Source organism: Schistocerca serialis, chromosome 4 (assembly GCF_023864345.2).
Source record: "Schistocerca serialis cubense isolate TAMUIC-IGC-003099 chromosome 4, iqSchSeri2.2, whole genome shotgun sequence".
Classification (NCBI taxonomy): Eukaryota; Metazoa; Arthropoda; class Insecta; order Orthoptera; family Acrididae; genus Schistocerca; species Schistocerca serialis.
In genome coordinates, this window is record NC_064641.1 from 140,590,539 (window position 1) to 140,606,866 (window position 16,328).

Sequence of the window (16,328 nt, forward strand, 5' to 3'; positions counted from 1 at the left end):
CTGCCATAAATTCAAGAACATTGACGTTAATAAATTCTGTTTAGAGCAGCATCTAGAAGCATGTGCAACAGAAGTAGAGTTCCATAACAGATCCTATATAATAGTAACTATTTATGGAGCACCTGCAGGAAATTATAATCTATTCATAAATCATCTAGAAGCTCTTTTGTGTTATTTAACAGAAAGAAACAAAGAAATTTTGATTTCTGGTGACTTTAATACAAATTTTCTAATGCAATCTTCCAGTAAACATTTACTGCAGTTAGTAATGTTGTCTTTCAATCTAACCCACACTGTAAACTTTCTAACTAGGATCACTAAATCCTCAAGGACAGCCATTGATAACATTTTTATAGACAAATCAAAGGAACAAAATCATATCATAAAACCTGTAATAAATGGACTATCAGATCATGACATGCAGCTTCTTGTTTTAGATGTAAATTCTAAGCAGATTATTAAGGCTGCTAAATCTGAGTACAGGAGTGTAGTCAATCAACCAAAAATTGAGTGTTTTAGAAAACTGCTCAAAGATATGAACTGGAAAGATGTTCATAGCGCTCATGATATGAATTAAAAATATAACACATTCATGACCAATGTCAGTACAATGTTTGAAAACTGTTTTCCTGTAAAAGTTACTCAAATTAAACAAAAGTATATAATAATACCTTGGATTACACAAGGAATTAAGATATCCTGTAAGACAAAAAGGAAAATGTATCTGTCGACCAAGAATAGCTCCAATGCTGATGATTTAGCTAAATACAAAGAATACTGAAAAATATTAAAAAAAGGTAATTGAGACATCTAAAAAAATGCACTACGAGAAGAAGATAGCAATGTCAGGGAACAAAATAAAAACAATATGGCATATAGTGAAATAGGAGACTGGTAGAACAAGGAACAGGAGAAATAACATTTAGGGTAGATGACACATTAGTAACCGATGGGCACAGTGTGGCAAATCTATTTAATAAGTACATTATATCCGTTACTGATAGAATGGGATTGTCAGGATCATTAAATAATGCCCTTGAATATCTGAAACTAGCCTTTACAAGTAGCTTCAGGTACATGAATATGTCACTCAGTTCACCAAAAGAAATAACTTCCATAATAAAATCTTTAAAAACAAAGTATTCTAGTGGTTATGATGAAATATCAAGAAAGTTAATTAAGGCATGTTCTTGTGAGTTTAGTACAATTCTAAGTTGCTTGTGTAATCAGTCAATTATAACTGGGACATTTCCTGACTGGCTAAAATATGCAGATGTTAAGCCTCTATTCAAGAAAGGGGATAAAGAGATACCATCAAACTACAGACCGATACAGGCAGCTTCTCAACCATCTGACCACAAATTACATATTATCAAGAACACAGTTTGGATTTCTGAAGGGTTCTAATATCCAGAAGGCTATTTAAACCTACAGTGAAAATGTACTTAATTCATTAAATAATTGCAAGCAGCAGGTATTTTCTGTGATTTGTCAAAGGCATTTGATTGTGTGAACCACAACATCCTTTTAAATAAATTAGAATTCTATGGTGTCATGGGCAGTGCTGCAAAATGGTTCAAGTCATACCTCGCTAACAGGAAACAAAGGGTGTCAGTGCAAGGGACTAGTGAATTAAGTCATCAGTCATCATCAGAATGGGAAGAAATTACATGTGGTGTCTCACAAGGATCCATCTTAGGGCCATTGCTTTTTCTTGTGTACATTAATGATCTCTCATCAGTTACACTGCCAGAAGCAGAGTTCGTTTTGTTTGCAGATGACACAAGTATTGCAATAAATAGTATGTTGAGTGCAGTTCTAGAAAGATCTGCTAATGATATTTTCATGGATATTAATAAATGGTTTAAAGCGAATTCACTGACATTAAACTTCGAAAAGACTCAGTATATTCAATTCAGAACCTTAAGAGGTTTCCACCCAGCATATGCATAAAGTATGAAGAAGAGCAGATAGAAGAGGCTGACAGTCTTAAATTCCTGAGATTAAAACTCGATAATAAATTCAGTTGGGAGGAGCACACCACAGAACTGGAGAAACGCCTTAACAAATCTGTATTTGCAATTCGAGTGTTAGCTGACATAGACGACATAAAAATGAAAAAGCTTGCATACTTTGCCTACTTTCATTCCATAATGTCATATGGTATAATATTTTGGGGTAAATGTGGTGCTACAGAAGAATGCTGAAGATAAGGTGGGTAGATCACGTAACTAATGAGGAGGTATTGAATAGGATTGGGGAGAAGAGAAGTTTGTGGCACAACTTGACTAGAAGAAGGGATCGGTTGGTAGGACATGTTTTGAGGCATCAAGGGATCACAAATTTAGCATTGGAGGGCAGCGTGGAGGGTAAAAATCGTAGAGGGAGACCAAGAGATCAATACACTAAGCAGATTCAGAAGGATGTAGGTTGCAGTAGGTACTGGGAGATGAAGAAGCTTGCACAGGATAGAGTAACATGGAGAGCTGCATCAAACCAGTCTCAGGACTGAAGACCACAACAACAACAACTCTAGAAGTCAAACAAACGTTTTCTGAGTCCAAAAGCGTGTAATACGTATTATTTGTGGAGTAAATTCACGGACGTCCTGTAGAAACCTCTTCAAAGAACTGGGTATACTAACTACTGCCTCTCAGTATATTTACTCCTTAATGAAATTTGTCCTAAATGATATATCTCTTTTTCCAACAAACAACTCAGTTCATACATACAACCAGGAACAAAAATGATCTACACAAGGGCTTAAAAGCACTTACTTTAGTTCAAAAAGGGGTCCACTACTCAGGAACACTCATCTTTAATAATTTGCCAGCAAACATAAAAAATTTAGTTACAAATAAAGATCAGTTTAAAAGGAGCCTGAAAGACTTACTAGTGGCCAACTCCTTCTACTCCATTGACGAATTTTTTAATAGAAACAAACGATGTATTGTATATGTTCATACAATTAGGATTGTTATTTAAGCTTAAAAAAATATTGACATGTTCCACATCCACGAGGATCTCATCAGCACGGATCTATGGAACGAAAAACAAATCTAATCTAATCTAAGGGGCAACCATTTGTGTCTCGTCATACAGCATTCTATGTCCCTCTGTGAGACAGTGCTCCGCCACTGCAGATTTCTCTGTCTGAAGCAACCGTGTGTGCCGCTGGTGCTCAACACATCGGTCCTGAATGGTCCAGATTGACCAATATAAGCCTTCCCACAGTGGCAAGGGATCTTGTACACACCGGGCTTCCTCAAACCCAAGTCGTCCTTAACGGAGCCAAGAAGGGCTCTAATCTTGGCTGGTGGACAAGAAATACCTTTGATATGATATCTTTTTAGAATTCTTCCTATCTTCGAGGAAATGCTCCCAGAAAAAGGTAGAAAAGCCACCGATTTGCAGGTATCTTCTAGTGGTTCAGGCGAAGGTCCAAACTAGAAAGCATGACAGATCTGTTTATCTGTATAGCCATTCGGCTGGAACACAGCCTTAAGATGGTTCAATTCTTGTGTCAAACTTTCTCCATCTGAAATGGCATAAGCTCTTCTCGCCAATGTCCACAGGACCCCCTTACGCTGGAACGATGGATGACGGCTAGAAGCACGCAGGTAACGGTCCGTGTGCGCAGGCTTTCGATAAACACTGTGTCCCAGTGTCCCATCATCCTTCCTGTACACCAGAACACCCAGACACGGAAGCTTTCCATCACTTTCCACCTCCATGGTAAACTGGATGCTAGGATGCAGGGAATTAAAATGATCTAGATGGCGGTCAAGAGATTCTCTCCCATGAGGCCACACCATAAATGTATCGTCGACGTACCTCCAGAAACAGGTTGGTTTTAAAGACGCCGTCTTCAGCGCCATGTCCTCAAAATCCTCCATAAAAAGATTGGCGACTATTGGGGACAATGGACTCCCCATAGTCACTCCGTCAGTCTGTTCAAGATATTTTTCATTGAATAAAAAGTACGTTGACGTCAGCACATGGCGACAAAGCTTGGTTGTTTCCTCATCCAGTTTCTCACCAATTAATTGCATGGATTCTTCCAAAGGAACCCGGGTAAAAAGCAACATGGCATCAAAACTCACAAGCAAATCCCAGGGACTAAGAGACAAGGACTTCAATCTCTGAATAAACACCATATAATTAGGAATGTGATGTTCGCATTTACCGACGTGAGGGCCAAGAACAGATGTTAAATACTTGGCTAGATTGTTGGTAGCAGCACCCAAATTACTCACGATGGGACGAAGCTGGACCCCTTGCCGGGGAAATCGCGTACCAGCACTCTCACCTGAAGATGGCGGCCAGTTGGACCGCGGAAATATTGTGTCAAGATGACGTTATGATCCGGCTGCACACCCGAGAAGAATATTATCAGAGATTGGAATACATCCAACAAAGATATGAATTTTGCTGGATATTTTAGCTCAGTTCGGAATTATGTCACTGTAGTATCTGAGTGTGTAGTGTCCTCCCGAAAATGTATTGTCATAATGTGTTCAACTGACGAGACGTTGGTGTTGGACAGAAAGGAGTTTAATAAATGTATTACCAGTAAGCATACAGCTGAGGACTGCGTCCAAGGCCCCCTACACAAGGAATTGGAGGAGGTGATAATGGATGAATACTTTTCAATAGATATTGGAGATGCAGTGGGATGCATTTCGTAACTTATAGAGACTACTACTACCTGTGCTGGAGCTGTTTATGTTTTTTTTGAATGACCAGTCAATCCATGGTGCAAGTTACAACCTCCTCCTATTCCTCTACCCTAGACAGAACGAACCTGAACTGCTTGCCTTGGTGCGTATGGGGATCGACTGAAACAGGTTTTGTTTCCTGGGAACCAGAAGTGCTTGCCTTGGCTCGTATGGGGATCGACTAAAACAGGTTTTGTTTCCTGAGAGCCAATAGGAATTCGGCATTCACCTCACCCCCCTCCCTACCTGAAAATTGGTTGGAACAAATAGGAATGATGCATCCAGTCATATGATCCGCCTCGCAGAAGGAGAATAAAAGTGAGTACAAGTGGTTTCGTTCCACGTCTTTTCTCAACTTCATGTCTTTGTCTGTGGTTGCTTATTGTTTCTCCTTCTTCTTCCTTGTTCAGCGTCCTCCTCCATTGTGGCCCAGCAGGCAGCCTCCCACCTGTCAGAACCCGCAATGACCTCAGGCATGTCAGGACCAGCGACCTCCAACTAGGCTGCGGCAGTAGCACCGTAGGATCCTGTAGAACACCTGGTCAGGACTTTGGAGCAGGACAACAAGCTCCTATGATTCATCCTGCTGATTGATAAACAAACCCAGCCAGTCCCTGACTTTCAGAAGAATTGAGTGGGGGGGGGGGGGGGCCCTGCATCTCACAGTGCAGGTCAGTGTTGGTCTCTGACATATGCACCATCCCAGAACACTGCTGTGTTAGTGCAAGAACAAAGTGTTGATGTGGTGGATGAGAAGCTGTCGATTCCTCCGAGTGCTCTACTGCATTTCACTTCAACTTATAATTTAAAGCTGGCGGTTCAAAGCCCTTAAATATTGGTATAAGAGAATCGGTGGACAGTGACTGGCTTCTTGTGTACATCCGTCAACAGATGACCTCCGAGTATTGTCCATCTCGTCCACACCCAGACACTTACTGTGATCGCCTGACGCTATCGATAACATCATTGTACGACAGCGCCGCCCTCATAGTGATATCTGTAGATTGGTCCATTTATTTATAGCACTCTGCCATTACAAACTTGTTCGGCCTATGGGTAGTGCTATTTCTTGTGTTGAGAAGACTGAAACGTGGGCTGCCACGTATTCAAACTACGTATGAGGACATTGCAAATTGTCTCCATATGTATAGTGTGCATGCAGATAATTTAGAATATTGCATCGATACAGTATCAAAGGAAGAGTCTAAAGGAACACCCATCGGACTGAGAGAAATACACCTTGAATTTTAAGTATTCAAGAAACCCTTATTTGCCAAATAATATACCGTTGTGAAGATTGAATCAGTGAATTTTTACTGTTGTCTACCGTTGCTGACACGTAAATAAAAAATATTATCGTAAATCTTTGTTGTTTTTCTTATTTAACTATGCCATCATATAATATAAGGTGCAGCCACTGTAAGCCCTGTCAGTAAGATGATTGTGCTATAGTGATTACATGTATTACTATTATTATTATTAACAACATTATGAGAAGGAAAGTTGCTACTCACCATATAGCGGAGTTGCCTGAGATTGCAGTCGTGTGTGTGAGTTGCGTTTGTGTGAATGTGTGTGTGTGTGTGCGTATGTGTGCCTATTGTTGACGAAGGCCAATGGCAAAAATCTTTGATTGTGAAGTCTTTCTGCTGCGCCTATCTGCAACTCAGCATCTCCGCTATATGGTGAGTAGCAACTTTCTTTCTCATAACATTGTTACATTCCATCCTGGATTTTCCATTGTTTGATTATATTATTAATATTATTACAAGTGCTCATTTTTCTATAAAAGCCTATTGCACACCAAAACCTGATGTAGTCGGTATCGTAGTCGGATGGGTGAAGCTTCAGGACATTGCTCTGACTGGTCCTGTGATGGTGTGGAAGAAGACCAGAAGAAGAAGGAGAAGAAGAAGAAGATTGGGATACTCCTGCCCGATAATATATGGGCGATAATTGTAGGTCCATCCAACTGTGACACGACAAATGTTCTCATGCCACTGCTAACATACCTGGATGGAGTCCCATTCAGGTGTGTGTATTTTCAAAAAAGCTGTTTCAGCCCAAGTAACAGCTGCTGCAAAAGATACTTCAGAATGTCTATGGTGTAACATATACTGCATTCAGTCGAAGCAGTCAACTGCGTCTGCCAGGAAAGTAAAGCCAAGCACCATATTCATATTTGATGATGTTGCTGTATAAAGCCAGGATCAGAGTCTGCAATTTTGGTCATCATATGGGTGTTGACGTATTTTATTTGAGTCAAACATATTCCAGAATCATGAAATAGTTGGTGTGGGATGATGCAAATCTCATTATGGCTTTCAAACAACATTTACTCAAGTGGGAACTAAAATGTCACTCAATGAATTTGTAAAGATATGTGGAGATTGCTAAAGTCATACACAGTAGAGGTTTCTTGTCATCAGTAAATCGCCGGCCGCGGTGGTCTAGCGGTTCTAGGCGCTCAGTCCGGAGCCGCGCGACTGCTACGGTCGCAGGTTCGAATCCTGCCTCGGGCATGGATGTGTGTGATGTCCTTAGGTTAGTTAGGTTTAAGTAGTTCTAAGTTCTAGGGGACTGATGACCATAGATGTTAAGTCCCATAGTGCTCAGAGCCATTTGAACCATTTCATCAGTAAATCAAGAAAACTGAATGACGATAGGTATAGATGGAACTTTCAGGAGTTTCTTTATATGTAGCTACGAAAAAGAGGTGGGTAAGTTAGTATGCATCGCACCATGGACCAGTCCACAGTCGGCAGCTCGTGGTCGTGTGGTAGCGTTCTCGCTTCCCGCGTCCGGATTCGATTCCCGGCGGGGTCAGCGATTTTCTCTGCCTCGTGATGACTGGGTGTTGTGTGATGTCCTTAGGTTAGTTAGGTTTAAGTAGTTCTAAGTTCTAGGGGACTGATGACCATAGATGTTAATTCCCATAGTGCTCAGAGCCAGTCCACATGTATGTCAGGCACTCAGTCATAGAGGATATGTATACATAGAGTATGCATCTGTACATACATGGAAAACTTCAGTCTCTCAAACGTCACAGTTAACGATCTAGAGACATATATCTAGACCCCTCTGAGACTGGTCAACGAATTACATACCAGGGTTACTCTGCTTCAAGAAAACGTAAACGACTTAACTGTAGAGGTTGATAAGAATTTATATAAGCCGCAGCCTGTCAAGCATCCCACTTACAGGGGAAACTTCCCATCTCACCTCCCCCCTCCCTCAGATTTAGTGGTAAGATGGCCCACTGGATAGCCATCAAGAACTGAACACAGATCAAGCACGAAAACAGGAAGAAGGTGTCTTTTAAACTTACAGGCTGCGTCCTCAACATGTATGGTTTCGCACTACTGACACAAAATTTTTTATCTATCCTATCATCACTTCGATGGTTAAAGAAATTGAAACAGTGAACGGTCCAAGCTGAAGATATGCAACATCGAGCGAAACTATGTAAGTAAGATATCATGGTTGTGTGGGCACGGTCATGAACTGTGACAGGGGAAATCCATGTGCAAATCTCTCTCTCGTGGCCTATTCTTTTTTCACAAAATTATGAACATTATGTCTGGTCATTGACGTATCTGTTCTCTGTATTCAAATTTGTGTTTGTGTTGTGGTGCAGCGTCCGTCTCCAGTAGTGAGGTGTAAGGAAGGGACCCCCAGACAGACATACCTCCTATTTGTACTACAAAAGTACCACACGGTATGACTCATGCATTCCGTTTCGGAAGTTTTGATCCTTGAATTCCTTTGTTATATTATAGTTCACACCCGTTTATTTGTTGTTTTCTGTTCTGTGAGAGGTATAAGTGGTACTCGCCTGCTCTCACTATTCTTCACATTTACTTGCGACAGTAACACATTTTTACCACATTTCTCATATTATATAATCAGTGTGTAGTATAACAATTATCAAGACTACAGAAGGAGAACAGTCACATCGATGACCAGGCGGAAGGTTCATAATTTTGTGAAAAATGATGTATGGCACGAGGGAGATTTGAACATGGTCTCCCCCTGTACATTCCAACACCGTGACCACACAACCACGACATCATAGCTATTCAGATTCGCACATCTTGATTTGCATCCTTCACCGCTTCTATTTTGCTTTTTTTTTCACCATTCAGTGCACTTTCTTCGTGTTTTCATGCTTTACCTGTGTTCTGTACTTGATGGGCTATCCACTGGTCCATCTTGCCACTAAATCTGAGAGGGGTGCGATAGGGAGTTTCCCTCGTTAGTACATAACAGAATGCTGGCTAAGCATCAGGTCACGATGGCATGGAAGGCTGTACGAGAGAAGTTACGGCGGCTAAGATTAGGACATTTGGATTGAGAGGAGACACTGAGAGAAACCATTAAACCACTTACTGAATCTCTCGATGAACGCTCAGTAAAATTACACAACGATGATGGCGTTGCTGATTTCATTAACCATTGAAGTGATGATAGGATAGATAAAAAATTTTGTGTCAGTGGTGTGAAACCATACATGTTGGGCACGCAGCCTGTAAGTTTAAAAGAAAAAAAAAAAACAGTAGAGTTAGGCGATAGGAAATTTCAAAGAACAACTGATCTAATGGACCTTGTTTTTCTAAATCCCACAAAAACTGTGAATTATTCACCCAAAGATCAGGAACTGTATGGTGAAATACTCCAGCAGTGTACATAGGAAAGCGGGAAACCATTACAGAACCTATATTAGATGCTAACCTGATGGAATTAACACCCAGAATAATACAGTCAGTAATCGACCCCCGCAGGTTATATGCTATGACGATCCCAATGAGCTAATAGATCGACTACGATTGCTAATGGCATCAGCTGCTGGTGGTAATACTGCTCATTTGAGTGAGTTTGTTTCAATAACTTCCGAGCTTAGAGATAGGTATCATCAAATAAGTATGGGGACAGTAGTTTGAGAACTGTACAAACCAGCATGCAAACATATCCTCTTGGGCATGTTATGATTGAAGGTTTGGATAAGTTACGGTAGGCTGATCTTGTAGGTGTGAGGATATATTCACATGCTAACGATGGATTCAAATATGTTTTAATGGTCATTGACACATACTCTAAATTTCCCTGGGCTGTACCTGTTAAAATAAAAACTGGGTAAGATATAAAAAATGGTTCAAATGGCTCTGAGCACTATGGGACTTAACATCTGTGGTCATCAGTCCCCTAGAACTTAGAACCACTTAAACCTAACTAACCTAAGGACATCACACACATCCGTGCCCAAGGCAGGATTCGAACTTGCGAGTAAGATATCACAATGATGTTTGAGCGTTTGTTGCAGAGAGGGACGAATCGACGCCCGGACACTCTTCAAACTGTTCATAGTGGAGAGTTTTACAAAAGGTATTTTAAGACCGTGATGCAGCAGTATGGAATACGTCACTACTCAATATTCACTCACATGAAGGCGAGTATCGTGGAATATCTGAACATAATAATGAAAGCTCAAATGTGGATGTGTTTTAATCTTCGTCATTCATACAAATGGAAGGATATCCTCCCAGAAATAACTGCACAGTGTAATCGAACCAAATACAGGACAATAAAAATGAGACCAATCAATGTTCGTAACAATGGACTCATGGAAACGGAATGCTATCGTATTAAAATGTGGGCTCCACGTCAACAGAAATTTAAGGCGGGTGAGTTAGTATGTATCTCAAAACACAAGGCAGCATCTGAGAATGAAATTTTCACTCTACAGCGGAGTGTGCGCTGATATGAAACTTCCATGGCAGATTAAAACTGTGTGCAAGACCGAGACTCAAACTCGGGACCTTTGCCTTTCGCGGGTAAGTGCTATGGCAGGAGAGCTTCTGTGAAGTCTGGAAGGTAGGAGGCGAGCTACTGGCGGAATTAAAGCTGTGGGGACGGGTCGTTCGTCGTGCTTGGCTGACTCAGTCGGTAGAGCACTTGCCAGCAAAAGGCAAAGGCTCCCTGTCCGAGTCTCAGTCTGGCACACAGTTTTAATCTGCCAGGAAGTTTCAGCACCTGATAAGTCATCCATCCCAAACTGGTCTAGTGAGATATCCATTATCTCCAGAGTGTAGAAAACAAATCCCAGAACTTACATCTTAAAGGATAGCAGTGACACAGAGGAAATGCAGAAGAGCTCAGAACCATGTGTGTTTCTCATAGGGTGAGTCATAAAACGTCGAGGAAATAGCTTGGTTTCCCTGCAGCACAAAACAGTTGGATTGACGCTGACGATTTGGTATTTGATGAGATTCATGGAGCGCAGCCATCACAGTATTATAATATGTGCAACAGGGGACACATTAAAGGAGTATTGGTATTCTCGACAAACTTCTAGTCGAACTGCACATTCCGCGGTATTATTGCTGTGGCCCTGGTTCAAAGGGTCAAAGACGTTCACTTCGTGGGGATAATGGGGTTAACTTGCATGATGAGGCGTGTTTGCATGATGAGGTTAGCCGAGAGCGCTAATGCGCTGCTTCCTGGACTCGGAGGCGTGTTTGCATGATGAGGTTAGCCGAGAGTGCTAATGCGCTGCTTCCTGGACTCGGGTAATGTGCCAGCCCCGGATCGAATACGCCCAGCGGATTAACGACGAAGGGCCAGTGCGCTGGCCAGCCTGAATGTAGTTTTTAGGCGGTTTTCCATATCCCACTATGTGAATACTGGGCTGGTCGCCGTGTCCCGCCTCAGTTACACGACTCGCAGACATTTTAAACACATTCTCATTCTTTCATGGTTTACGCTCTATGCAGGCAGCTGGGGTGCACTGATTCCGTCCCAGGTGGTATGGAGTGGCGACAGGAAGGGCATCTGGCCACCCCTTCCATTAACCATGCCAACTCAGGCTGAACTATGCCGACCATGCGACAACTGTGGGACAACGGCACAAGCAAAAGAAGAAGAAAAAGTAGAAGAAAATGAGGCATGTTTGGAACAATGACATTTCACATGCAAAACATAAAAATCTCCCAGGACGTCAAGCTGCAGACCGAATTGTAGCTGATAAAGCCAAGGCAATACATGCAAGAAAGGATATTGATATTGGGCAGTGCATTGTAGAATTTGTAGTTGATAAAACCATGCATGGGTAAATTAATTTGGCTTGGGTGTGAATTTCAGTGAAGTTATGAACGCCAGAGGTCGTGTACCAAAGTATAAGATAACGATGATGAGAAGAAGCCAGGGCAAAGGTGCTAAAAAATCTGTATCCTGACAGCGATGTAAGCAGTTAAAAGCGTTCTGAAACATTAAGGACTGGTTAATGCACCCTAGGTTCTGCCGATACCCAAGACATCAGGCGGAATTGTCTCCTTCCTCATTCCTGCCCTCGGAGGTCTCTCAGCGATGGGTTCACTGGCTGATGGTGCTGCAGCTGTCGCCAGAACAGTCAAGAATGCACAGAACCCCCGGGAGCAGCTAGAGAAGGCAAGGAGACATAACCACGTGACGGAAGTAGCAGCCATTGGAAAAGGGCTATACTTGAAACCATTCAAGAAAGGAGTAGTTCTCTCTTAAATAAAAAAAAGATTATTAGCTATTCTACCGGATAGACTGCTTACAAGTAAATATCTGCTCAAGTGTGTTACCGTTTCTTTTAATGCTGATGATGTAAACGATGTTTTAAAATGGTCTGGAAAAGGGATTGTGCTACAATCAACCATCAGTATACTTAAATCTGATATAAAGACTTTGACTTTAACCAGAAAGGTTCAGTAGGATGGCTACTGGATTTCACAGAAGGACAGGTTTTGAAGAAGGACGCTAATAAATTTTATAGATCCGACCAGTCAGTGGATATACTCTGTCAGTACAATCTGTGCCGAGCGTACCCTTGCAAAAAACTCTTACCTCAATAACAAATTGATTCACACAATTTATGGATTCTCCCCATCAGTTGGAACAGGGTATAAGATCATTGAGAAACCTTCAAACGCTATTTACCTTGCAGTAACAGTTCAGACGTTGGACTATCTGAAGCTGCATATTGTGGATTAGGATAACAGACTCACTTTCGTTGCGAGGAAATCATTGTATGACTACATCTAAAGTGGAGCCAGCAGTTACCTCGAACATGCTGAAGCCCGGAAGCGGTGGCGGCGCCCATCAACCAGCTGGGGCCTGTCTGGAAGCGGTGATGACATTCTACCAGCCAGGACTTACAGCAGCTTCCTAGCGTCCTCATACTATCAACGAAGACAGTATGACATAAGATATAAAATCAATGTGGACAACGCAAAGCGCGGCAATTTCCAACAGAACGGCAAGGTGATAATAAGCGCAGACTGCGAGTTTCTTAAGTCACTAGGCTGAAACTTCGCAATGATGCAGTTAGATATAACTAGCACGATGGAAATGACATTATATGCCAACAGTACTTCTCGCATAAACATTATGCCTTAACCACGATCAACAAGAACGATGAAATTAGGATGCTCATTTAGCAACAAGATGCTTTAACCCTTCTGTGCAGGAGTTTCATATATCTCGATCGATCATTTACAAAAAGGGATGGTATTGCTACAGTGGCATAGAACCTTACACACAATGCTCTAGCGTTCCTGTTACATGAGATACAATATGAAATTAACGGGGTCGAGATTGACCATACATGCAATGTAGGCATAACATCAGCTCATAAAAGGTATGTCTCTGCTTCTCCATCGGATTTGAACGATTTATGGGTAGAACAGTGGCAGAGTATAGGAGATTTACTGCATTTATACCTCTAGAACTGTTTCTGGTATTCTTTGAGGACATGCTGCGAATTGTTCTAAATGGTAAACAGGAAAACGGGACTGGAAGAAGGCCCAGGTCATAGCAATCTATAAAAAGGGTAGAAAATCGGATGCACATAATTACCGACCAATTTCACTGGCATCGATTTGTTGTAGAATCATGGAACATATTTTGTGTTCAGACATAATGACCTTTCTAGACTCTGAGAAGCTCATATGCAGAAACCAGCACGGTTTTAGGAAACAGCGGTCATGCGAGACTCAGCTGGCTCTCTTTGTGCATGATATACAACAGGCTCTAGATACTGGCTCCCAGGTTGATGCCATATTTCTCGACTTTCGAAAGGCGTACGACTCAGTTACGCACATTCGCTTGCTACAAAAAGTGCGCGCTTGCGGTCTATCTGATGACATATGCGGTTGGATAGAAGGTTTTCTAACAGACAGGGAGCAGTATGTCGTCCTGAACGGGATGACTTCAACAGAAACAAGCGTTACTTCAGGTGTGCCCCAGGGCAGCGTAACAGGTCCTCTGCTTTTTACGATTTACATAAACAATCTGGTTGATAATATCGACAGCGGCCTTAGACTGTTTGCCGATGAAGCTGTAGTCTACAGGAAAGTAGTATCACACGAAAGTTGTGAACAAATTAATGAGGATTTGAAGAAAATAAATGCCTGGTGTAATGACTGGCGCCGCGCTGGATTAGCTGAGCGGTCTGGAGCGCTGCAGTCATGGACTGTGCGGCTGGTCCCGGCGGAGGTGCGAGTCCTCCCTCGGGCATGGGTGTGTATGTATTTGTCCTTAGGGTAATTTAGGTTAAGTAGTGTGTAAGCTTAGAGACTGATGACCTTAGCAATTAAGTCCCAGAAGATTTCACACACATTTGAACATAATGACTGGCAGCTATCTCTCAATATTAGTAAGTGTAACCTACTGCGTATAACAAGACGAAAATCCCCATTAATGTACGAGTACAAAATAAATGCGCAATCTTTGGAAGCGGTAACGTCCATCAAGTATCTGGGTGTGACTATTCGAAATGATCTCAAATGGAATGATCAGATTACACAAGTAAGGGTAAGGTGAACTCAATATTGCGGTTTATTGGTAGAATCCTGAAGCGATGCAGTCCTTCAACAAAGGAAACAGCTTACAATACGTTAGTTCGTCCAGTCTTGGAGTATTGTTCGTCTGTATGGGACCCTTACCAGTTGGGTATGATTCAAGAGATTGAGAAGGTTCAAAGAAGAGCGGCAAGATTCGTGACTGGTACATTTAGCCATAGCGAGAGCGTTACAAATCTCATAGAAAGTTTGAAGTGGGACACACTTGCAGATAGACTGCGCGCTAAACAGAAGGGGCTGCTCACTAAATTCCGAAATCCCATCTTCACCGAGGATGTAGAGCATATATTTTTACCACCAACTTTCAAATCGCGCAATGATCACGATTCAAAGATAAGGGAAATAAGAGCTTGTACTGAGGCGCTCAGACAGTCGTTTTTCCCTCGCGCGATCCGCGAGTGGAACAGAAAGTAGGGAGGTGGGGTAGGGGGTGGGGAATATGACTTTGGCGCGAATTGTCCCTCCGTCACACACCGCTTGGTGGCTAGCGGAGTATATATGTAGATGTAGAACTTATTCCGGTACGAAGTGCAACAGATAACAGCCCATACATTCAAGGCTCTCAAGAGGAGAATGAGATCACAATCAATAAAATAATATGGAAAATGCCACACATCAGTGTATCGGATGAGCAGTGTTTGAAACTTATAAAAGTTCTGGATACCAGTGTATTTCTACAGTTATCTTTCCATTCGTGGGAGGTTTGCGAGTATTCAGTACTACCGACTGCAAGCAGACAAATGTGGTATATTAAAACCTCTGCTCAATTGGAGACGCCCAGGTTCATCATAATTTCATTTCAGACCATTAGAAGAGGTAATATAGCAAATGATTGCAGATTAACTAATACCAGAGACTACCTGAAGACCTAATTCTACCCATATGATAATTTCTACATGCGATGGGATGAAAGTGTATACAGTCTAACATAGGTACGCAAGGTTTCGTGCTTCTTACGACGAAGAAGAGGATGTCTACTAAACTCATGGAAATTCAAGGAGCTGGCGCCAGTCGTCATAATAGACTGCTCAAAACAGAGCGAGACAGTTAAATCTGGGCTTATGGATGTACGAACTAAACCTGAATCTTCGGCAAATTTCCCAGAACACTCTCCAGTGTGTGCTCTAGTCGTACATGAAAGTATCATTAACTATTGCCCGCCCACCGGTGTTGTGCAATGAGCTGTATAAACGCACAGGTACTGAGCCACACTTAGAGCACTTCACAATGGAATCTCAATATGTGAACATCATTTTAGACGGTCAGGGTTCCAATAGTGATGAACTTAGACAGTTTATATTTAAAGAAGTTGCATTCATAGCATACACATAAGATGCTGGTATAATAGAGACAGTCTCAGCAAACATTGCATCGCTGAGGTCTTTCAAGGACGTGAAATGTGCTAAAACACAGCAGTGCAATGTGGTTAACACGTTTCTACCATGTAATTCACTGGAATGATGTGGTGATGTCTCTTCAATTATTTGGCCACATGGATACCATCATTTACGTCAAAAGCGAGGAGAAGACCACATGGATGCATCGAATCTTCAATTTTGCTGCCATTCAAGACCTGGAATCCTACAGGTGTCCTGCTATCCATCGAATCAAGAAGAAGAAGAAGATGTGTGAAAACTATGTTGTGTCTACTAATGAAACCCTTTTAAGTTGAATGAAAAATAAATGAATTTTTATCTCACAATCTGTTTATGATTTCTTTTCACCCTGC